General features: G+C 44.4%; 1 pseudogene; it reads left to right on the top strand.

Annotated features, from left to right (window-relative positions):
- Nucleotides 1-19,928: 19,928 nt before the first annotated feature.
- On the top strand, nucleotides 19,929-23,286 carry LOC147992742 (anthranilate O-methyltransferase 2 pseudogene; annotated as a pseudogene).
- Nucleotides 23,287-26,607: the final 3,321 nt, after the last annotated feature.

Here is a 26,607-nt window from a genome sequence, read left to right as displayed (position 1 = left end):
GATATCTTCTGTTCTAGTCTTCATGAAAATAACAAATTTGATAAAAAAACAAATTATTAGATGCAACAAGAAATAATGAAAAAAAAGTTACTAATGGCGCACCAGAGGAGGGTGCGCCATTGCTGTCAGAAAAAAAAGTTACTAATGGCGCACCAGAGGAGGGTGCGCCATTGCTGTCAGAAGAAAAACTACTAATGGCGCACCAGAGGGTGGTGCGCCATTGCTATAGTGTCTAGCTGGATACCCCTTCGCCCGATCCCCCCTTCCCTCTCCCTCGCCAGGTCCCCCTTCCCTCCCCCGCCGCACCCGCTCCGACGACCCCCGGCCCGCTCCAACGACCCCCGCGCCCGCTCCACACCCGCTCTGGCTCCCCTGCGCCCGCTCCACACCCTAGCACCTCCCCACTTCCCCTCCCCTCGCACTGCTTCACCCGACTAGGTCGTCCCCGTCGACACCGCATCGTCCCCGCGACCACCGTCGTCCCCGCACCCCACCAAGGAGTCCAGGAGCTCTATAGTGTTCTTCTACGTCATCTATGGCCAGCCGTTCGAGCTCAACGACTCTGCATCATGCGGATCGAGGTCTTCTTCCACCTCCGGCTACCGCGGCCTCACCGTCGATCCGTGTCACCTCGTCAACCCCTCCCCCCCATGAGCTCGCCATCGTCTTCCTCTCGGTGAGCTGCACCGGTTCCCCTTCCCCCCCCCTTCGATTTCATCGCCGTAGACTGTCGCACCACCGCGCCCTAGCTCCTGGTTGTCGCCCCCCGTGGCCGTGCTCCCCTCGGCCCCTGGCCACACCCTAGCCCCGCCCAGGCGCGCTCACCGCACCCTAGCACCGCCCGTGCAGTGTGTGCGTGGGTGTGCGTCCGTTCGTTCCATTGGGATTGATTGGTGTGTCAAGTGCTACCTAGTTTGTTCTGTGTTCGGGCTGCAATGTGGAACATGAGATTTAATTTGGCGGAACAGACGAACATCAAGTTGGGAGGCAACAGATTTGTACACATCAATTTTATCAGATTAGTTAGTTCCACATTTTCTGAGGTTTAGGTACTTGCGATTTTCCTATCTTGAACCTGAGGGCACAGGGAAAGCATGAATGGTTGTATTCTTTTTCCGAGCGAGCTGGTACTGTACTGTTGGTAATATTTTGCAGTACTCCTATAATTCTTATATTCAGGGTTGGCTTTGTTTCCCCAAAGCTGTTACGTTACCATGTTATCATTATTACTTGGTTGCTGCCTTTCGGTTCTTTTGGTTACAGACAGGTAGATTTTGTGGTACGAGTGGTTGTAAAGTCTCTCTCTCGGTAGTTGGCAGTTGGCACATACTCGGCTCAGTGTGAGTAGCTTGCTCACTCCACTGAATCTGATGAAACAAAGGGGAGCTTAGGCTTACAAAGATTGTAAAGTTAGTATTCCACTATGCAATGCAAGGATCTGATGCATTCGTTGTTGCACCTGTTAATGTCCTGATGCAGTGATGCACATGCTACTGATAAAAGCAATTGGGCCGCTAGTGAAATGGAGCACTCCTAATCAAATTTCTACTATTGGTCTCCTATAAAATTATGAATCATGCAATATACCTTGTTACTAAGTGCATAATCAAGTGCCCTTTAGTTATTTACTATTTCAAAATGTCTTAAGCTGACACCTACTCTCAGCATATGACTCTAGCAGCTACTTGTTGTACCTATTTTGTTTCATACAGTACTGAATTTGTATGCCTATGCTTGATAATTTTGTTTCATATAGCTTTCTAGCTCCTTAGGGGGGTTGTTCCACTTTACAGGTGTGTTAAACAGGGTTTTATGTGGTCATATGGAGTTTATTAGGTAGAGAAAGTACCTTGTGATTTTTCTAATTTTGGACATATATCAAGTCTCACCAAGACATCTTCATTACAACACTCAGCTTATCCAAGACATCTTCATTACATTCTAGATAGGATAGAAGCCTACTTTGTCTAGAAACAGAGTCAAAATTTGTAAAGGAAAACCCTTAAGCCAAACATACAACAAGCATTGACAACATAAGTGGAGACACTAATTTTCTCTGACTTGTGGAGGCTCTAATCCTCAGGGATCATGGCTAAAATAATTTTCCATGCCTGATTAGTGATTATCTGAATTAGTTTGTAAACTGTAGAGGTGGTTAGGCTCTGGTTAAAAATAAAAACAATAGTAGAAGTTTTGTATTTTCTAAGTAAAAAAACCCCACATATGCACCAGGATGTGATCTGTCATAACCAAAGTAGACCTATCTCTGCATTAGTTGTTTTGTGCTTCAAGTGTCCCAGTCAAGGAAAAACTGAGTGGTTGCAAAATAATATTATGTGGTCAATGTGGATTTACTATTTTTTGGTGATAGTTCTGAACTGGTAAATAAGTTAACATGCGTAAGTGAGACTTGGTATTTTAAAGCTTAGGGTCTTCAACTTCAACCATGAATTGGGATGATAATGTTATTTTGCCTTCTTAACAAAATGGTGTCATAATCAGAACAAAGCTGCTGCAAATGCATACCTTTTTTTTACAAGTGCATCTGCACCTTCTGATCCATTTAGAGTTATCATAAATATATTTCCAAGGTTTTTTTCATTTCACTGTAGAGTCTTTGCTTCTGGACTCAATGCACATTCATCAGTCATAAGAGATAAATACTAGTAAGTCAAGGGCACCAGAATTTGATCATGCCTCTTTTGAGAAGTATGTCTATTGATTCAAAATTGATCATACTATTGATGATTTTTTGTTGGGTGACCTATTATATCTGGAATGGAAGCTCACATAAGTTGAGCTGATTTTTTTTCATATGAAAGCAGAGGACCATATGGTCTGTGGCTGGGTTTTGTCTCCGACCATTGTGTCGTGATGAATTTGCAGGTACCTCGAGAGGCCCTTGAGTTTGCCGAAATGTCGATTAACTTCTGTTCCGGCAAATTCGGGTACTTCATATGTCCTATTTTCAGCAAAGGTCATGCTGAAATTTTCCGTGAATTTTAGCATGACTTTGCTAAAAATAGGACATATGGGGTACTTGCGACTAATGCATGGGCCGGGGTATCTTAGTACTTAGTTAAGTAGGATCAACTGCCCCGCCATTCTTGCTGCATTAAACCATAGGTGGCAATAGAGCCAAGTGATTAGGCCCAACTTAGAATTCTCCTTAGCATCGATAAACCCTAGATGATAAATCCAACATAGGTGGCAATAGAGCCAAGTGATTAGTGCCAAGTGATTAGGCCCAAACTAGGTTGCCTCGGCATCGATAAACCCTAAATGATGAAAACTTAACTTGGCTTCTATAGGGTGCCTCGGTGTCGATGAGAACCTAAATGATGTACGCTTAGGCTTTTAGGGTGCCTCGGCGTCGACAAACCCTAAATGATAAAAGCTTAGCTTTTAGGATGCCTCAGTGTCGACAAACCCTAAATGATGAGACCATGATCTTGTTCCTTGACAATAACCAACTTTTTGACCAAACTTTTTTCCTATTTAGAGCGAAACATGGCCCACAACGATGAGGCCGGCGGTTCAGGTGGCAAGCAATTCTGGGAGTTGTCCCAGGAGTTGGAGGAAGAACCTCACCGCTATGAGGACGCCGCGGAAGACACCGATCCTGACTACCCAACCCCTAGTGGCGTCGGGGATGACACCACTGATGATGGCGCCGCGGATGCCACCACTGATGATGGCGGCGCACGCACAGATGGCAGCCAACTGAAGAGGCAACGGAAGGACCGGTGCCCGAACGTGCTCGTCACCGTCAGGGAGGCATTTACTGAAGTGAACTCCGACTGGCATCCGACGGCGCCTAAACACGTAGTCAAGGGGTACTCGGTTCAGCTCGGGTGCATTCTCCGGAGCACCGCCTTGATCAACACCGAGAACCTAAGGCATAAGGACCGAGGGAATTTGCGCAGCCTCCTCTTCACGAAGCTGCACGAACGATACAAGTTCCCCGCTGAGTTCGCAAACACACGCCTCTCGGCGAATAAAGTGAACAGTGCCGCCCTCACGAGGATCAGCATGGCCCTATCTACTTGGAAAAGCACGTCTACTTGGAAAATCACAGTGAAGGAAATGATTGACAAAGGTGATAGTTATGAGAAGATCAAGGCGAAATATCCTTTGATTAGCGAAGATGACTACAATGAGTTCAAGATCAAGTGCAAGAGCCCCGCAACCTCCAAATCAAGTCAGTGGGGGAAAGAAATGTGGTAGTTGAAGATAGGGGTCCACCAACTCGGTCCCGGCGGTTACATAGTGGCGGAGCCTATATTGTTCAAGGAGGACGCGGAGCGTGTCGAGCAAGGCCTACCTCCCCGCTTCGAGAAATACCGTGACAAGCAGACCAGGAACTTTCTCAGGGCCCGGTACAAGGAGGACCCGGTAAGAAAGGAGCTTACCATGGATCCGAAGACCAAGGCGCTTGAGCTTGTTCTGGTAAGGAATACACTCCCGCGTAATTAGCTCCATATGGTTGCAATCTAATTAATCCCCAATATTTCTAAATGGTTCACGTTCCTTCCGCAGGACAAAGAAAGCAGTACCGCGGGGTCGTCTCAGAGCTCCCCTTTCGACACCCCTTTGAATAGGGCGTTGAACGTAATGAAAAACAAGGATAAGCTCAGTAAGCCAACGTCAGCTGGTCGTGTGGCCGGCAAAGGCTTGTCCACAAAATGGTCGTCATACTATACCGCTGGTGGGCGAAAGGAGAAAAAGACCAGCTCGGAAAGCCAGTCGCGCAAGGTTGAAGCACTCAAGGCGCAAGTGGCGCGGATTCTAGAGATGGTCCAAGAGCAAGTGCACTCAACCCCGTGTTCAACGGTAATCCGATGCCACCCAGAATGTATAGGGTTGAAGTGGTTCGGGTGCTGCCAGGCTACGACGAGCTGTTACCTCCGATTTGACCCGCTGGGGCCGACGAAGAAGATGAGATGACCCTCAGCGCCTCCGTAAGTTGGCCCCTCCTTTGGCCGAAGAGCCAGATTCGTTTGGGGGCGGGGGACACCACCCCACAGACAAGAACGCCAGTCGTGCCGGCGACAAGCCATGGAAAGAATGCCGCAATGCCGCAATGCCGGACATCCCTATGGCATAGGATCCGGACATGCATATGGCACAAGATCCGGACGACGACGACAACGGTACATTTACCAACATCAATAAGTACTTTGCCGAACATGGGTACGATGATGAGTTCTGCGGGCCTCCTTCTCAAGAACCCAACCAAGACGACCGCAATCTAGCTGGTACATCGGAGAAACCCAGTTGCAACAGGCATCGTCTGGCGTTCAGTTCTCAGGAGACGCCTCCAGCTGCTGCCTTCACCGAGCCTCAGATAGCTGAGGTGCAAAATATTATCAGCCCCAACGCGCTCAAGAAGGCGGTCTTTGAGCAGAACTCGGTCCCATTACAACAGATCAAGAAGAAGAGCTGGAAACGGCAGACTAAAAAGGGCGCCGGTGCGAGCTAGCCGGCACCGAGTACGATCCGTGCTCAGGACGGGCCACCTTCACCTAAGGATATCTCGAGGAGGGTGCATGTGGCAGGTAGGGCGATGCTACCAACAAATATGCTCAATGCTGCAACCGGTGCTATGCGGAGTCTGCACGACAGTGTTCTTTCTTTGGAGAAGCGGCGTCTAAGAGAGAATGATGTGGCATACCCGGTTTTCGTGGCCAAGGTGCCAGAGGGCAAGGGCTTTGTGGATGGCGACATTGGGGGTACGATCGTCCTGCGGTTTGATGACATCTTTGCTATGTTTAACCTTCATCCGCTGCACTACACCTTCGTTCGGCTGTTTTCGCTGAGTATGGAGATGCGGATCATTAGAGACAAGACCCCGGACATCGTGATCGTCGACCCCTTCTACATGCGTGCCAAGCTCTTGATCAGCGCTGGGGACCGCCAAGTCGCGAGTTCATACCTCGAAGACGTCATTTTGGCAAACCCAGATAAGGATAACTTCCTTGTGGCTTACTTTCCCGAGTAAGTCATCCCTTAACCGCCTCGTAACATATGATTTCTTAGATTTCGATCGTTCTTTTTTTCTTCTAACATTCCGTGTTCTGTGCAGTGACACACATTGCACACTCATCCTCTTAAGCCCGAAATATTCCATGACCACGTATTTCGACCCAAACCGTAACTCCAAGATAGACTACACAAATATCAAGAAAGCTCTTGATGATGTTCTCCCCGGCTACGCCAAATCTGGAGGCACCTTCACCAGGGTAGTTCGTAAGTACGGCAAGCACGTGTTCGCCCACAATACGACGTTTTGCTGCGTCAAGCAGCCGCCTGGCGGTCAGAAGGATGCCTACTACGCCCTCCATCACATGCGGGCGATCGTAAGGGACCATCATCACCTTCTGCTATCAAATAATCTCAAAGATTGGGCGCGAGCTTGTCGGCAATCCAGGACACGGACATCAGACAAGAATTCTTTCGCATCCAGTCGGAGTTTGCGGACATCATCCATCAAGATGTCCTTCATACCTCGGGGCAGTTCTAGCTCAGATATCAACCGTCCAACAGGGAGATAGACGGAACGCTACAAATGCAGGCTGACAACGCCCGCGATTTCATGACCATCACGACAGACGGCGGCTTCATCCACACTCCGGTCCCATGAGTCGAGTCGACAGTAGTGATGCTATGTGTAGTTCTGAAACATTGATTGGCTCATGTTGTAATTAAACTTTAATGAACTTGTATGTCTCTTTGGTTTGGACAGTCGTTCAACTTAGATGTAATCGATGCTATTTATTAGTAGGACCATGAATCGTGCTATTAATGGCATGTCTTGCTTTTCTCTTCTGATCCTTTTTTTGCATACTTATATATTGCTTATGTATGTATTGTCTGTTGTTTGGCTTGTGCATAGAGATGCCATCGTATGTCGTGTACAAGGGTAAGGTTCCCGGAGTCTACGACGACTGGGAGGAGTGTCGGAGACAGGTTCACCGTTTTAGCGGTAACAGTTACAAAGGGTACACCACTAGGGCGGAGGCGGAATCTAGATACGCCCGCTATCTAGCGGGAGAGAGGAGGGAGCGTTGGAGGAACCGGATGAAGACCAGTTTCATCGCGATGATGCTCATCGTGATGACCGCAGCTCTCTTCTATGTGATGGTAGTTTAGATGATCGATATCGACTTGTAATGTGAAGATAAACTCGATACTCGCGGTTTCGAGACTTGTATTGTTTTATCTTTGTTCGGTCTTTTGAATTTGGAGACTAATATGATGAATTGTATTCGGAGACTAATCTTCTATTGTATTCGATGAATCTGCTGTTGCTGTGTGCTACTGTCTATATTCTGTGCAAAAATCAGAAAAGTAAAAAAAACCTAATATTCATACTAATGGCGCATCACTACAGAGTACACCATTAGTATGCCAAAGTATACTAATGGCGCATCACCAAACAGTGCGCCATTAGTATGCCAAGTATACCAATGGCGCATCCATCCGCAGTGCGCCATTAGTGTGCCAAAGCACATGGTTAAATATGGCTCCTGGGAGGCATACTAATGGCACATGGTGTTATATACTAATGGCGCACTGGGTGGTGGGCCATTAGTATACCAGATACTAATGGTGCACCAGTGGTGGTGCACCATTAGTAATAAATACTAGTGGCGTGATACTAATGGCGCACCAGTGATGCGCCATTAGTAGGCAAAACTGGTGCGCCATTAGTAGGCCTTTTCCTAGTAGTGCATGTCTCTTTACTCGTTCCGTAATACATCATCCCGTAACTAACTCATTAGTCACTTTGCTTGAAAGGCTTCTTATGATGTGTATTACCGAAAGTGCCCAGAGATACCTCTCTGATACTCAGAGTGACAAATCCTAATCTCAATCTATGCCAAGTCAACAAACACCTTCGGAGATACCTGTAGAGCATCTTTATAATCACCTAGTTACGTTGTGACATTTGATAGCACACAAGGCATTCCTCCGGTATCCGGGAGTTGCATAATCTCATGGTCGAAGGAATATGTATTTGACATGAAGAAAGCAATAGCAATAAAACCGAACGATCATTATGCTAAGCTAATGGATGGGTCTTGTCCATCACATCATTCTCCTAATGATGTGATCCCGTTATCAAATGACAACTCATGTCCATGGTCAGGAAACCTTAACCATCTTTGATCAACGAGCTAGTCTAGTAGAGGCTCCCTAGGGACACAGTATTTGTTTATGTATTCACACATGTATTAAGGTTTCCGATCAATAAAATTCTAGCATGAATAATAAACCTTTATGATGAATAAGGAAATATAAAATAACAACTTTATTATTGCCTCTAGGGCATATTTCCTTCAAGAAATACAAATTTGGTCCAAGCATGAAGCCTCTTCCAAACTTACTATATGAGAGGACTGAAGAGGAAAATGCGGACATCAGTGCTGCTGAAGTGAAGGCCCATTTTGAACGGAAGCCTCCACCTCCGAAGGAAATGGCAGATCCTGTGAAAGTGAAGCACACTATGGATGCCCTTAAGAGACCACCACCGCCTCCGCCGCAATCCAACTATGACCGTTGTATTGCAAAGACATATGATGAAGCGCGGCGGTCGGGAAGTACTTCCAGTGATGCAAGATTAGCAAAACGAAAAAATGGGAAAACAATTCCCCAGCTCGGCGAACAGGCGAAGCAATCGTGCCCCCCACTCAAGGTGTCTAGCGATACTATCGCTAATCATCCGGGGCTACTGCCCGGTACCAATCTTGGTGATTACCTGAGCGATGATGTAGAGTTTGAAATGTTAGAGGTAGTAGAGATCTTCAGATATGAGCACGGGAAGCCTCTCGTCAAACCTTATAGTCCCGATTGGTGTTACAAACCGGGATTAAAGGTCCTCCTGCCTGGGCGCCCCACAGCGGCCACGTGGACCTCCTTTTGTCCCGGTTCGTAAGCCAACCGGGACTAAATTTTTGGGCATTAGTCCCATATGTTTTGTCCCGGTTCCAGAATAGGGACTAAAGGCCCTCTGGAACCGATTTCGGCTACCGTAGGCCGTTTTGCACATTTTTAGAATCCTTAGATTCTGAAAGGAAAAAAGTTATCCTCAATTTTTTTTTATTTTTTTTGTCAAACTATGGTCAAACTACTTATTGAATAAATTTTAGTGTTACTAAATATTTATTGTTTTTTAGAATAATAGTTTCAAGCTTAAACGGTGAAACGTGTGACTTCATGCTCAAGTTCAACTCCTAAAATTAAATAACAACAGTTGCTGCAACTGGACATACATTGTATATAGTGATTCAGGGATTCACCATTTTACACCTTAGCTAGTACCAGATCATCAAATTATAACCATTCTATCAATGAATCTAGATCAGGCACTTGTGCTTAGCCAAACATAGAAAGCTCATTAGCTCTCATCCGGTTCACATCACCAAGAAGCAATTGATTAAAGCATGTGAGAAATAATTTTAAAAATTAAAGATGTCATATTTGGATTCCTCACAATTTTCTAATAATAATGGATATATTATTTGTCGAGTTTTGATTTACAGATTTAAAGATATTAATTATGCCATATTAAATAAATAAATGGTAAAAAATGAACAAAATAACAGTATGACTTTATTTTCATTGAAATTCAATATTATTATTACTTATTTTATATTAACAATTGTTTGGAACTCAAATAATTAAATCATGTGAAATCTAGACCTAAGGGTTAATAGGATTGACAGCTTAGGCTGGAGTAGAACTCAGTCAGGAAAACAACAAGTGCAGACATGTAAATTGGGGGGATTAGAACTTGGAAGTTAAGCGTGCTTAGGCTGGAGTAGTGAGAGGATGAGTGACCGGCCGGGAATCTAGACGATTTGAAATGAGTGTTGCACACTTGAGCAGTGATGAGGGGTGATTAGAGATTAAATTGTCAATAATTCGGAAATTTAAAAATAAAAAATCAATTTTTTAAAATAATTCCTTAGCATTTAGCCACTAACAACCGGGATTAAAGGTCCTCCGGCCCTGCTCCAGACAGCGACCACGTGGAGCTCCTTTAGTCCCAGTTCGTAAGCCAACCAGAACTAAAAGTAATGGTCATTAGCCCCGATAGTTTTGTCCCGGTTGCAGAAGGGGGACTAAAGGCCCTCTGAAACTGGGACTAAAGGCTCGTTTTCTACTAATGGACAAGCCCGTATTTCCTCCGCTCTTCCCTCTCCATTGGAAAAAAGGCGGACATCTGATGAATATTTTTTTTGAACGGTACATGTGATGAATATGGTTGGATTGCCAGCACCGGCTTGGTTTTCCGCGGACACATTCACAAATATCTGATGATGCCTGGTTTGGTTAAACGCATTGGAGTTGCCCTTAGACCATTTTACCAACGGAGGCAGCATTAGGCCGGTGAACTACCGTTGGAAATTTAGAATTTGTGGTCTACTCCCTATTTCTCTGCGCTTATCCGTGGTGCTGCTCACATATCGCATCTTTGAGGCTAGGGGGTAGGGACCTTCTTATACTGTCTTTCCAAAGAGTCCACCCCTTATATAGATAAGATTCCTAGTCATTACAACTAGTTTTCGGGATAGAGTCCAGATCAAATTACCAACCACGATCATATTTGTCTGTTAACGGATTCTACCCGTTATGTCCCCGGAGCACACGCTTGTGAGCAACGGGCCATAATAGATTATAAATTCCTCTAATTACGTAGATCAACGTTAGGGCTGTAATCTAACTATACGACCTAGCTCCTTCCAATCATCAGTGTATCCGGGCAATCTTTCTAATATAAATAGTATATTGTATTCCATTCATGATTGACCAGCTTCCTTAAGCATATATTACTTAAGTACATTCCAACAAGTAACAATTCCATGGTAAACATGTAAAGCAATTCCATGTAGAAATACATGTATAATTCCATAACGAGGTATTTCGAATATTGACAATTCCATATAATTTGAATATAGTTGCAGGACACGTAATTCCAACATCTACCACTTGTCCAAAACGATCATTTAAATATTTGTAACCCCCTAGCCTCAAAGATGCGATTTGTGAGCGGCACCACGGATAAGCGCAGAGGAATAGGGGGTAGACCACAAACCCTAAATTTCCAACAACTACGACAACAGCAATGTACAAGTTTAGTCTGCCCCATCATAGAATTTCATCGTCCGCCGATCACGATATTACCACTACTTTTTAAACAACTCCTAATTATTGATTTTTATTCGGTGGCTTTGTATAGTCTCCTTTTTATCCATTTCTTGCTGCTATGATGATAATACATATGAGTCGATAATATCATGTTCAGGCGCATGCCACACATACGCTTTAGGGTACGCCCGTGCGAAAGGAACATATCCTATCACTTAGTGCGTGCGTAAAGGACTGAGGCCAGAGCAACATACGCGCATGTATGTCAGGCGTGAGATCACTAATTGCCGATATGTACGTTGTCGCTCTAATTGACATCGCATGCACATGTAAATTAATTTTGACTAAGTACATATGGCGGCGTTTAATTGATCGTTCGTACATATAGAGTAATACGTGCTGATGGTGACGCAGACCTACCTATGTACCTGCGCCCGCGAAACAACATATTTGAGCTAAGGAATGACCACACAAAGGTGACGCTGAGCATGACGACACCAACATAGCCATAGCAGCTCCGAGCTGTCAAAAGATAGACACAGAACCAGCCGGCAAGCCTGGTAAGCTATGATCAAAAACAAACAAGCAACAGTTCATAATATATCTTTTTATTCTATTATATATATTAAAAGAAAAAAATGGAGGAAAAATAGAACCACCACATTAGTCTTGTTATGTACAACACCTGGTCAAACATGTCACATACATATTGTTAAGGAGTCACGTATGCAGGCAATAAGACGTGCAAAGCAGTTCCCAAAATAAAAAAAATAAGGGTGTGTATCACGTGGTCATGTGGAAAGCAAGGACTGCTATTTTTTTAACCAAAGAACGATCTCTCAGCATCAAAAAACGATATAAGGCCTGGGCGTCCGTAATTAAAACTGCTTGGCAAGACAATCCAGCATCAGCATGCATATTTTTGCGATGACCTATACTAGCACATGAGAATATGACCATACTAACTGCCACACCATGTGAGATGATGACAAACCCTAGCGGATTCCAACACGGATCAACAAATCGCTCCTAAATGTCCAGACCGGATGGTCGACATCCGAGATTCTTAAAACTAGAACCAAAGGAGTGGGAGGCTTGGGGGACTTCAGACATGCCAACCCAACCTTGGATCCCAACACAAATCCAATTTTACGGCCTCCACCCCTTTCTGTCCATTGGATAATAGTCAAATATGATTGGATGGCAGGTGCCGCTTGGCTGCCCTCAGATACATCCATCGAGATTTGATGATGTCCGTTTCAGTGAAACCCGTTGGAGTTGCCCATAGAACATTGTGCCCACCGAGATGGCATTAGACCTATGAACAACGGCAACAACAGTGTATAGCTTTTATCTACCCTATCTTAAAAGAATTTCATCCTTGGCCACTGACGAGATATCATGTTCATGCGCGTGCTGCACGTACGTTTTAGGGTACGCGTGTTGAAAAGAACACATCTGATGCTTAGGCGCGTGCGTGCGTAAGGGACTGGTACCAAAGCAACGTACGTGCACGTATGTTAGGCATTACATCACTCGGTGTGACTGTCTATCTATTAATTAATTGCAGGTATGTGCGTATCAGCCGCTGTAATTGACATGGCATGCATGTTAATTACTCTATCCGTCTCATAATATAAGATTATTTTTTACACTATACTAATGTCAGAAACGTTCTTTATATTATGAGACAGAGAGAGTATTTTTCAGTAACTACATACGACAGGGTTTGGTCATCGATGGTACATATAAATTAGCACGTGTTGATGATGACGCATAGCTACCTATAGGGTCGCCCTATTCATCACTCAGGGTGAAAAATAATTATTCTTCACTCCCTCTATTCTAACATCACTGCAACATATTTTTAGGTCCTGTATTTTTTTTGTTCTTATATAGGAAGTCAAATGAGAACATAGAAAATATATATCGGCTGTTAAAAAAGTTTGATGTTATGTAAAATTATGAACGTAAAAGCATAGTGTACAATATACATAAAAATATAAATTTTGTGGTCTTATGACTAATATTCTGATTTTTTATGCAAAATTTTATGTAGTGAATCAATATTAACATAATTGTGTGTATGCCAAACACAATTCTTTAGTGAAATGATCATAACAAATACTTCCGGTGCAAAACAATTTAGTCTACACCCGAGGTTCTGAATAGTATTTCTATCTATTTTTATATTTGAGTGCCCTTCTAACACACAAATTATATATTTATTACGTGTCAAACCAATTGTTCGACACGTCAGCTAGACTATCATGTCGATTGATAATTTGAATCCCGGTCCTCAGCTAGCCAAGCAGTAACCACACGAAAGGTGACGCTGACAATGACCAAAACAAGATAGTTATAGCAGCTATGAGAGGTCAAAAGATAGACACATGCATAGCCGAGTGTTCCGAACTCAAATCCTAACGATTAATATCAGATCTTTCTCCTTGTTTTTAGTTTGTGGAACATATATCATCCGCCTTTTGTATATTTCTTTCATCTCATCTCGTTGGTTCAATCTTTTGTTTTGTGGACCGCACTGGACCGAAATGCTAGAACATAGGCAAGTATGTCTTTGTAGGAATGACAGTAAGATTTCGTGGTTTTTTTACGAATTCATGATTCAATGCCATGATCTTGCATGATGTCATAATGAATAAGTAAAAGTAATATATTAAGGCATTATGTAATATGAAGCATCCAGTTTCATTATGAACTATCTACCACCCTTTCTTCTCTCACCATAGACGACCACTAGCATCTCCTCTAAATGAATGTGAGTAAATCGGTGAGAAGTGTTAGGGAATAGTATTGAAATATTAAAATTGCCATCTTTATGTACGAGTGGACAAACTGCATGTATAACCATATCTATGTCTATACCAGTACAAAAATATCCTAAAAGGCAGATCCAAATCATGTCATCCATTAAACCATGTAGATCTAATGATCTACATCATACCAATGGTGAGCACCTCAACACATTTAGCACAAAATAGAAAAAGAAACTGCTCCATGAAATTAATGCAAAAAAACTGATTTCTTTTTTGATAAAAAAACATCTGTCCAAAAAAATGGGGAAAAAATTCAAATGTTTACTAACAGGCAAAGTTTCGTGATAATTATTTTTGTCCAGGTATGAAAAAAAACAATGTTCATGGTGTGTACTTCAAACGTTTAGTTAGTTAATACGGGCATTTGTACCTACACGTTTACTAGTCGACAAAAAGGTAGCCTAGGCCCCAGAAATGCACGGGGCCACGTGAGTGCGGGGGCAGTCATCTGCCAAGTCTTGCCTCCCGCTCATTTTGACTTGCGATTCACACAGTAGTGCAATCCCGCACGCGGGCAAACTAAAAAAAATCCCTTAAAATGTTTTAGCTTCAACGATTAAACTTACGGTTTTTGCATCTAAAACTGCTAAGTTTCAACCAGTTTTTGAGATATAATTGCAAGCAATTTTTTCTGTGGGTTGTCGACACAAAATAATTGATTTTTATTGATCTCTCGTACTAAATGTCAACATTGAAATAGAACATATTTTTAGTCATCAAATATATTTAAAAAATGGATCCTATTTGAAAGTACTGGTCACGAGAAACATGAATATGAAAACATAACTTAATTTGAAATTATGGTTTAAAAGATATAGAACTTTAAAAATCGAAAGCCAAAATAAAAAGCAGGCACTAGGGAAATGCGTGCCTCTGCACTTGCGTGCCACAAATACTCGTCCATCTAGGCCCCCGTAGTAAGCACCGAATATAGGTACTTACTTCGTGAAGATAAGAATGGACACGCTACCCAAGGACCCTATTGATCTTAATTGGTTGATTAAACTAGTGAAGTTGTTGACAAATTAATAGGACTTAAGAACCCAATACGTAGTTGGATGATTATGAGGGTAATGGTATCCTCAGTCTATCAAGGTTTAAGACACATAAATATGACACTGATCTCATACTTTTTTATATATATTCTAGGCTTTTTGGTGATGTGCGTTTAATGAAAGAATTCATTCCGGTCAACTATGAAGACGTCTGATCGGCATTTCTTTTTGGTTTTCCAATTTAAGATCGGTTTATGTCGTCCGTCGCCGCTGTCGCCCCCGCGCAGGTCTACTTCGACCCCGGCGCGACCAGCCGGCCTCTCCTCCGACCCAAAGGCCACATGCGTCGAGGCGGCCCATCAAGGCCCACCGCCGCCCGCGTGTCGACCCGGCCGTCGCCCTGCGCCAACCGTCACCGCCCTACTCCAACCTGGCCTCGTGCGTCGCCCCAACCCGGCGGCATCACACAATGTGGCGGCCCATCATAGCCACCCCTGCGTGCACCGGCCGACCCGTCGATCTACGTCGGCCTCATCCCTGGCGGCGTCAGGCTCGTCGGCTGCCTCGAGCTCAAGCGCGGCAGCTTCTTTGGTCGCTCGAGCCTCGCTGCCCGGGCACCGCAACTTCTTTGGTAGCCCGGGTGCCGGTGCTGAAGCTACTTGTCCGCACGTCGTCCCACGCCGTCCGTCGTCGCCGGCTTCATCTTGTTCTCCGCCGCTCTTCTTCGGCCGCCACCGCCGCTACCCCGGTAGCCGTCGCCACCAGTCCAGCCCCTTCGTCTTCGTCCAGCATCAGCCCGTCCGGCAGCGTCGCCGTCATCTACCCCCGACCACTTCGTCTACTCCCACCATCGATGGCGACATCGGCCTCGCGCCGATTGGTGCCACAACCGTCGCCGAGTCTTCTTCTCTGCTGGCCCTCCGACTCCTCGACATGGCCTACAGCTCTTGTAGGTCTCTCATTTACGCATGCATGGTGCTGGCAACAACGATGTGTGCCTTCGTCCACGATGTGTCCCCAGGCAAGCCCGGTAGGGTGCTTCGTAAACTTCTCCTTTGTCTGTCTTCGCATGCCCATTGCTGGCATCATCGATGCGTGCCTTCATCTACGACGTATCCCCGTGTTTGGCAAACCTAGCGCGAAGCCTCGTCAACACCGTCCTCTACCCGGCGCACACTATTTTGACACCACTACGCCCATGACAAACTCGGCGCTTCCTTGCACCCACAGCTCCACGGCGACATCCTCGACACCGGCTCCCCAACTCGACATCGACCACGAAGTTCTTCGCACTGCTACCTCGACCACGACTACACCACCCTACGCTCTTGGCTAAATCGATAAAGACACAAAGGGCTTCCCTCCTTGCCTGAGCAAACTCGTCAGTTTCCACGGCAGCCACAACTTCCGCGATGCATCGACCGTTACGATTGTTACGTGGGGTTGTCCGTCAGCTTGCTTTCGGATTCTTCTCCAGTCTCACCGTCTGCTTCCCTATCGTTGTGACTACGGAGAGGGATGTCAAGTATATGATTATTACGAAGTATAGTATATACTAGGATTTGATCCTGCCTTGTTTTATACTTTAAATTGGTCATTGTACTCCTACATATATACCCACGAGGCTCAAGCAATAGAAAATCAACAACAATTTCACCAATTTCTTCTCTCTGCCTTCAAAGAACGTGCAGTACGCATGCACGGGACGCAGCAAGGCCAGCAAAGCAGCAGGCGTGAAGAGCATTCTGGCATGAAGAAACAATTCGTCTGAGTGACTTGATTTGACGGAGGGAGCCGTACGTTTATGTGCTGAGGTACTCGCCGTGACGTCCATGGAGTGGTCAGCCAAGAATTTGTATGCAGCAGATTGCTTTCAGAAAAACAGAAGTCCAAAAATTTTGTCCCCGTCTTCATCGTCCATTGCTTGTATGATCCTAGATATACCTATATATATGTGCCCCCTCTATAAAAGGGGCCGACTCCTCCCGTCTGCGTGAGTACTTAAATCATGTTCAGGCGCATGCCACACATACGTTTTAGGGCAAGTGTGGGGGGCAGTCATCTGCCAAGTCCTTCCGCCCGCTCGTTTTGACTCGCGATTCGCATAGTACTTCAATCCCACACAAGGGCAAACTAAAAAAGAAAATCTCTCAAAAATTTAGCTTCAATGATTAACTTTACGGTTTTTGCATCTAAAACTGCCAAGTTTTCACCAGTTTTATAGATATAACTGCAAGCAATTTTTTTTGTCGGTCGTCAACACAAAATAATTGATTTTTATTGATCGCTCGTACTAAGTCTCGACGTTGAAACTGAACATATTTTTCTAAGGTCATCAAATATATTGAAAAATGGATCTTATTTAAAAGCACTGGTCAAGAGAAACATGAATATGAAAACATAACTTAATTTAGAATTATCGTTTAAAAGATATAGAACTTTAAAATCGGAAGCCAAATAAAAAATTAAAGCAGGCACCAGGGACATGCGTACCTCTGCACTTGTGAGCCACAAATCCTCGTCCACCTAGCCCCCTATCAAGCACACAATCGTACCAAGGTAAGTACTTTGTGAAGATAAGGATGGACAAGCTAAGCACCCAATCGTACCAAGGTAGGTACTTCGTGAAGATAAGGATGGACATGCAACCTAAGGATCCTATTCAGCTTAATTGGGTGATTAAACTAATAGAACTTGAGAACCAAATATGTAGTTGGATGGTTATGGGGCCGGGCAGTTGTATCCTCAGCCTATCAGGGTTCAGGACATGGACTTGACACTAGTGCTCACATTTTTCTGGATATATTCGAAGCTTTTTGGCAATGTGCGTTTAGTGGAAGAAGATGTTCCCATCGACTACGAAGACGTCTATAACGATTTTGTCAATCCCAAAATGATGTGCCGGCTCGATCAAAATAATGGTAGGGGGAGAAGAAAGAGAGGAGAGTCACGAAAATAGGGTAAACGCAAACCAGCGCTACAAACGGAAGCCGAAGCAACATCTTCTTCCTTTTTCCATGCAGAGAAAGTGTCTGGGAGGTGATCATAGGAATAGGATTTGTGTGTGTATGTTCATCTGGGTGAGTGTGTGTATGTATGAGTGTCTATGTATGTACTGTGTTAAAGAAAAGAACTAATAGAACTTGTAAGGGTTTGGTGCATGCTCAAGGACTTTATGGCTTAGTCACTAGGAAGACCAACTTAGAGCCTCTACAACCACAATTGCTTGATTCGGTTACTCATATGTCCGCGGATGTGCCCGGTCAGTGTCATGGCACGTCTATTTTGGATCCTCATTTTTCTTGCGAAACAACCACACTTCTCATATTATCCTCATATTGTCCGGTCACGTGCATATGATTGGTGAAGAGGAAGACAATGAAGAGAAAGAAAGAATAAAGAAAGAGAAAAAGAATTCCGTGGTTCGCCAAATCCTACGTAGCACCTTGCCTTGGCATGCCCGGAGATCCCTACATATCCTCCATGTATATGGCTTGGATATGGGGATTTGTGGACTGCTCGAACATGTCCGGACAAAATGAAGATTACAGTTGGATGGTTTTTAAACTTCTTTCTTCTTTCTGAACAGTGACTGGGCTGTCCGATGGGATGTTGTAGGGCTCCGGTTGCACACGTGAAGTACCCATGGGTATATCTACTTGCACACTCTGAAAAATACACGTGCAGCACGCATGCAGGGGACGCAGCAAGGCCAGCAAAGCAGCAGGCGTGAAGAGAGAAAATTGCACAAACCACCTATTTCTGGTGTTAGTGTGGCACAAAACATCTATTTTACAGGTTTAATCCATGAGTTGTGTGTCTTAACATGATTGCTAACAAGTGGGTCTAGTGTGTAAGTGCACCGGTGGCAAAAAACCAGCCACATCAATAGCCAACTAGAACTATCAATATCTCACAATCCTTTGCTCGAATTGAGCTGAATTTTTCCTAAAATATTAGTGAGTGCATGTATGATTTATTGGGAGTTATTTTTGCATTTAAAAAAATATTAATTTGAGAAAAATATTGAACGAGCCAACTAACGTTGCAAATATCTCACAAACTATTGGTCCAAATGAGCTGTGTTTTTTTCAGAATAGTATTGGATACAGGTGTGATTTAATGAAATTGTTTCGCATTTCTTTTGAAAATTTTAAATTTTGAGTAAAGAAATATACGAGCCAATATAAACTACCAATATCTCATTATAATGTGATCCAAATCAGCTGAAACTTTCTAGATTCATCACTAGTTACATCTAACTAGTACCACACCACAAACTTATGAATGACAAAACATAAGATTGCTAGACAAATCTGAAAAGATTCATAAATAGCCACAATATTCATAAAATAAGATCAGTAGCACCAAAACATGGATGATATTGTTGCCATTGGGCTTTAGCATCCAAGTAGTCGCCATATGGCCATTACAGACATCATCAAGTCTCACGCACCAAAATATTACCGCCATGGGGTTTTATTATCCAAATACATCCCAAGTTGCAGTATAGGCATCACGTACTAATATACGGTATTCATTCTTGTCGAGGCTGGACTTGAAGTGAAGTAGGAATACGCTCTGTTGCTTTCTTATCCTCGCCGCCATTTTTCTGACACCAGTGTACTTACAAACTGGACCCAATTGTCAGAAATCATGTCGACACATCCAAATGGTGGATTAGACCTAGCTGTGAATTACCCCAATATATGGTGTTTTGTGCAACAAACCTATAAAATAGGTGTTATGTGCAACACTAGCACCAAAAGTAGGTGGTTTGTGCAATTTCCTCGCGTGAAGAGTATTCTGCTATGAAGAATCAATCCGATTGAGTGCACGTGACCTGATTTGAGGGAGGGAGCCGTACGTTCATGTGCTGAGGTACTCGCCGTGACATCCATGCAGTGGTCAGCCAAGAATTTGTATGCAGCAGATTGCTTTCAGAAAAGCAAAAGTCCAAAACTTTTGTCCTCGTCTTCATCTATTGCTAGTGATCCTAGCTAGATATACCTATAAAAGGGGACGACTCCTCCCGTCTGCGTGAGTACTTAAATCATCCTCACAAGAAGTCACAACTCGCAAGTGATAGCTAGCCATGGAGGTAGAGCAATGGCTTCACATGGCCAACGGCGACGGAGAGAACAGCTACGCCACCAACTCCAGACTCCAAGTAACTACCGTCCCATGCATGCATGCTTGTTCTCCTTCAGCTGCTTTGTTCTAGGTTGAACTACCTGTACTGAATATTTCCGTTAAGAAATTAATGGAATTTGTTGTGAGCCTGGTTGGGGAAAAAAGTGCATGCATTTATTGCCTTTTGCGTCCAGAGGGTGCTCGATCGATTAATTAATTTGTTACTCCCGCCCGAGCAGGAGAAGGCCATGCTTGAGACCAGGCCGGTGCTCCAGGGCGCCGTGGTGGAGCTGTACAGGTCACTGCCGGACAAGAGCACCATGGTCGTCGCCGACCTAGGCTGCTCGTCAGGGCCGAACACGCTGCTGCTTGTGTCGGAGGTCATCGGTACAATCTCCGACCACAACCGGGAAGAAGAGCAGGAGCAGCGCCCTCCTGCCGCAGCCATGGAGTTGCAGTTCTTCCTCAACGACCTGCCGGGGAACGACTTCAACCTCGTCTTCAGGTCGCTGGATCGGCTGCAGGAGCTCACCGCCGATAGGAGGCCGCAATACTACGTGGCCGGGATGCCGGGTTCTTTCTACACCAGGCTGTTCCCATGCCGGAGTGTCCACCTCTTCCATTCCTCCTACTCCCTCATGTGGAGGTCCAAGGTGCGTGCGTACAAACCAGTTCGAGGCATTGTTTGAGCTCAACTGAAACCCGTGTTAAAACTGCTTGAGAATCTCTTCAACAAACTCACATGATTTACTCACTCATTTCTTAGCAAGAGAAAAAAATTAATATACTTTTCCAAACAATCATGTCTTGCCACAAGGTGCAAGAAGACAACTGCGACTAGAGAAACGAGAGGAATGTAAACTCTAGAATGTAATTACATGTTATCCCTTTTTTTTTTCTCTATACTTGCTACTCCCTTCGTTCCAAAATATAGTGTGTTCTCGGTTTCCGCGCTTCAACTTTGACCATAAATTTAACCAACGAGACCGATTGCGGCAGGAGCAAAAATTATATCAATGAATTCGTATTCAAAAGAAGTTTTCAATTATATAATTTTTGCTCCCGCCACAGTCGGTCTTGTTGGTTAAATTTATGGTCAAAGTTGAACCTCGGGAAACGCGGGCGCGCTATATTTTTTTTTTTAGAAAAGGAGGGAGTACCAGAATTAGTTTCGAGAAATATGCTGACCATGACGTTATAGATGGCTATCCATTGTCCTTATATCAAAAAAGAGGGTATCCCATGTTTTGCTACTTGCTATGTAAGATGATCTTAAGAGAATAATGAAGTGCATGCGATGGACAAACTAAAGTGTGGGTGGATTAAATGACAAGAGCTAGCCAAAATCCAACTCATCCAGCTACAATTCCCTGGTGAAATTTAATTCAAACGATAATCCAAACTTTGAGAGAAGATAAATACTAAGGAATATTGGTTGTTGAACTTGAAAGAAAGAAGCCACTTTTAGGGATCAAGTGCATTGGCCAATGACTAATTATCCAGGTGCAAAAGTTGTCACTGGTCGCTACCATTCATTACGGTTCATATCAGTTCAGTTACCGTGGTTTTGTTACATCGGGGGAGAAAAAGGTATTTCAAATCCTACAAAAATCAATTTTACGTATACATATGGACATATATATAGCACGTGTGTATAAAGTTTAACATATTACTGTATGTCTTTTCTGCTGTAGCTTGCACACAAGAAAACAAATGTGTCGATCAAAGATTGACTTACTATTTGTGCAAATTTGTGCAAATCAATCTTATGAATGAAGGACTTGGAAGCAGCTAATAGGCTGTCACCCGCCCGAATCTTCCCCAATGATCATTTTCCATCAGCGTTGCTAATGAGACATGAGTGGTTCGACCAAGTGAGAGACCAGAAGGCCGCATCCCTTTTCAACTCAACGTAGAGACAAATTGAACCGGGAAAAGAGAAAAGAAGGATTGTCTCGACGAATATTCTTTAAATTTCTATGATTCCATCATAGGTAGCTTGAAATCATAAGCTCGACTTTCAGAAATTAGAGCTTTCAACAAATTCTAAACTTCCAAAATAGTGCGGCAAATTTCCAAGATTTCTTATGAGCCTCTACGAGACACAACTTTCATAAATTACAAGAAACTACTCTAGAAATTTCTCATAAACTTTCAGAATAGTAAAAGATCAAATGGTTTTCAAAGATTTTGGGTCGAACTATCCAAATATTAAAACATCATTATCTAATAAAATTTCAAAAATTTCATGTGAACTTCTAGAGTTTACAATAACTGGAAGAAAATAAAATTATATATGCCACCTTCTACAGTCTCTGGCCCAATGATAACAATAGGCATGGTAGCTATAACGATGGTATGGTAGCTGAAGGCCACATGCGGGTTAAGAGCACGAATTGGTGACGTCTGTGAAACTTGGACACGTAGTGGAGGCAGAGGACGTGATACTCTAATGCCTAGCTAGCAGTGGCAGCGGCCAATCTCAATAACATTATATTTAGGCATGACAGCTAATGGATAAAGGCGGTAGAGGGTCCTTCCATGGAGCGCTGGAACCTATACGGTTGGAAACAATGTAAAGGGTGGTGCCCAAATGAATTGTTGGAGCCACGCATAGCACACATCGCTGAGGAGAAATAGAAGTGTGTCCAAGTCTGCATGGTCTAAAGTTATTGTGACTACGGGTATCCATCTACGAGATATCTTGGGAGGAAAACTATTTATATTTAGCATCTTAAAACATGCATATGAATTCATACAAGCTTTGAAAAAAAGTACTATTTTTCTGCAACGTGTGGCAGGGCCTTGTGGAGAAGGAGAAGCTGGTCTCTTTCAACCTTCCATTTTATGCGCCATCTATGGACGAAGTGAAGGCTGTGGTTGAGGAGAACAATCTCTTCAATGTGGAACACATGAGTGTGTTTGAATCAAGCTGGGATCCACAAGACTACGACACAAACGATGATGTCGTGTTGGGCTGCAGCAGTAGTGGGTTGAATGTTGCCAGGTGCATAAGGGCGGTGGCGGAACCGCTGATTAAGAAACACTTCGGAGAGGCCATTCTTGATGATGTGTTTATGGTTTATGCCAGCATGATTTCAAAGCACCTCAAGAAAGCGAAGGCCAAGTATCCTATAGTTATCATCTATTTGAAGGCCAAGCACTAAGAAATACTTCTCAAGTGTCAATTTGAATAAATGCGGGGAGTTCAGTATTTCCGGTCCATCACATATTATATGTAAAAGATGTTTTGTTAATATTTTGTACGTATGGAAAAGGATGTTTCCTTGTCAATTCCATGAATTTTATGGCAAGCAAGTACGCTAGAAACCCTGCCATTTAATATGTAAAAAAATGTTTCGATGATATTGTATAAGAATAAGAATGTATGGCTTAGTTGGCTACATGGAAAAGACATTTGTCTAATTTTATGCATATTCTGTTTGTGCAAAGGCCAAGATTTGAGGATCCTCATTTGTCAACCCCTACCGAAGAGATTGTTTTTCTTTTTTCAAAATGGTTGCTGAGTTAATTAGAGAAAACCAAGCGAAATCCAGATTGCCTAGTTAATTATGAAGAACCGGACTAAAACTATCACAAACGCTGAGCTGCACACATAAGAAATCCCATGCACAAAGCTCGAAAGAGGGCCCCAACGAGACAGCACGTGTGCGCCATCGTGATCCCTCCTCCACTAGAGGCATCATCGCCACCCCTAAACTCTGAGCAAACAACTCCGACTTCGCCGTCAGCATTGTTGACACAATCCACATCATCGCGGACGCGTGAAGCTCCATGAAGATCTGGGCAAAACACAGCCACATGCTGCAAAATAGCGCAACTCCGACTCCGACGGAGAACTCTGAAGAACAAATCTAGGCACGGTTGGTGCCGCAGAAGATCATCGAACGGGCCACCTACAGCCCGTATACCAGAGGGCTCCGCTCCAGCATCTTCGACTCCACAACAACCAAAAAACGGAGGCAATACCACAGATACACCGAAGAAGAATCGACTACTACAACCATTGCCGCCTCACCGACATGGCTCCGACCTTCATCCTTGTCACAAAAGTATGAACTCCACAATCGCCACAAATCACCGGTCACGCTTGCTGATGTAGAGCTCCGAGAAAAGGCCCCCAAGTAGAAAAACGACAGACCAATGTGCCACCATCGTCGGAACACAAAATGAAGGGTTTCATCTAGAGAGGACGCGACGGCCGGATCCGTGCAGGAGGGGTGCGGCAGCAAATAAGCGATGCCTCCAGGGAGGTCTACGACGGCCACGGCTGCCGCCATTGCTGGTGACGGCATAAGGTCGAGACAAGGTCTTCACCCCAGCTCCCACAACACCTCGGTCGCACATCATCCCGCACCAGTGCCAGCAAGCCTACCAACTGTCACCGCCAACAAAGTTGTCCATCTTGCAAGAGGCACCGAGACCGTCGGAGCCAACCGCACCTCGCGGAGCTAACCGGCGGTCAACCTCCAACGAGATGGTCCACCACACCACCCCTGCTGCCACCATGGAACAGGCCACATTGCAGCCAACGTAGCCACCCGCACCATGTGGAAGCCACGGCCGGCCCTCCGGCCACGCAAGCCAGCAGCTTCGCCAATGCCTGACCAAAGTGGGACCACTACCAATAATCCTATACTCACGGGCAAACAACAGCACTTTATAGAGGCCTTAGTGCAAATTAACTTCTCCGCCCCCTGAGTTTCAGGGAGGGTGGGACCCTTCCTCCCTTTAATCCAAATCAAATGATGACACGTGACAGTCCCTGAAACCTGTAATAGCAAAGTCCGATTTTTACCGTCCACTAACACAACGCTCTGTGGCAGCCTTGAGCGCCAACGACTTGACGCACGGGAAGCACTGGTGGTAGAGCTCGACCTGGGCTTGAAGCATCTCGTGATCTCCTTGGTGGTCATGGCGAGCTCGTCTTGTTCGTTGAGCGCCGCCATGGTATTCTGTTCTAGCCAGCTAGCTAGACTAATTTATACTATAGATCGAAAAAGTCTGATCAGCAGATGCTATCTAATCATTGTCTTCCCGGCGTATCAACGGTTCCGACGCTCCACCTTGTCGCCCTCACTTGTTCGCAGCCACACAAGTTTGTTTGTGGCTGTCCGAGCGTTGCAACCAAACATAGGGTGACACCCTCACATGTAGCTAGTCCGTCACTCCATCCTGTAGCACGATAATTTTGATCCGAACACGGTCAAATTGTTCGTTTGATGTTTCTTTTGAATAAATTATGTAGTCTTGACGGAACACATATCTGTTCCCATGTTAGAAGATGTGCTAGCACTACTAGAATTTTCGTATACGCCAGGTGCGAGGCTCTTCGCCGAGAGCCAAATCACGGACACTCGGCAAAGTAACATACGCCGAGAGGGCCTCTCGGCAACTGGAACAACTTGGCAGACACAGGATATTGCCAAGAGTAGACCTCGGCAAAAGGAGAACACTCGCCAAAGGCACAATTTGCCGAGAGCCAAGCAGCCGCCGCACGACAAAGTTTTGCCACGTGGCACATCCGGCGGCGACTGACGGCACAGTGACTTCTTTGCCGAGAATGGCTCTCGGTAAAGATTAGGCTCTCGGCAAACTTTAGTCCCACCTCGCCAAGGGATAAGCAACATGACCTATTTAAATAGTCAGATAGTCCAGATGCAGTAAGCTTTGGTCTTCATTACACCCCTATTAAGGAGATGAACCATCACTATGAATCTTCACTTGTTCCGGGCAGAGAGGATTCACAATGATATGCCATGTTCCAATGATGGATGTCGACGCTTTTTGTTAAATCAATTACTATTATTCTTTAGTCTTTCATCCATCTTGGGCCCCCGCATTTTTCATGCATAGGCCTTCTGCAGACGAGGGAGGGGCAGGCCATGCCACCGGGCCCCCACTTGGTGAGCTTTCCTCTCCCCAATGAATGGATGAATGCTATATGAGTGCTTGGATGCTATCATGGATTAATTTTTTGTAGTTGTTTTTATTTAGTAATTCCTATATAGTAGTTTATGTAGATGTTTTTATGTACTATTTTTCATAGTACTTTGCATGTATGCTAGATGGGTTCTATGGATGAATGCTATATGGGTGCTATGGATGATTGTATTGATTTTGGTAGTAGTTTGTCTGTATTCATTTTTATCTTGAGTGAGTGTTGATCGTATTTAACAGATAAGAGATGTTTTCAGTGGAATGCTACCGACTGTTGCCGTAGGGGGTCGCACTTCCTCTGCTCCTCCTCTGCGATCTTTGTAAATCAGGAGGATCAGAGGAAGAGCGACCATCACCAACAATCGATAAGAGTTGTTCTTGGAGGAAGAAAATCAACTTTTGCCGATGGTGGTCAATCTGGGTGAATTTGTCATGTGATATATAGTTGTCATGCACGATGGACTCACCCAGCTTGACTGTCACCAAAAGACAAAATATCCTTGAGAGAGTGTCCACCATATATACCG

This window comes from Triticum urartu, chromosome 1A (genome assembly GCF_056163025.1).
Source record: "Triticum urartu cultivar PI428250 chromosome 1A, HENAU_Tu73, whole genome shotgun sequence".
NCBI lineage: Eukaryota > Viridiplantae > Streptophyta > Magnoliopsida > Poales > Poaceae > Triticum > Triticum urartu.
This window is presented reverse-complemented; position numbering and strand designations above follow the sequence as displayed.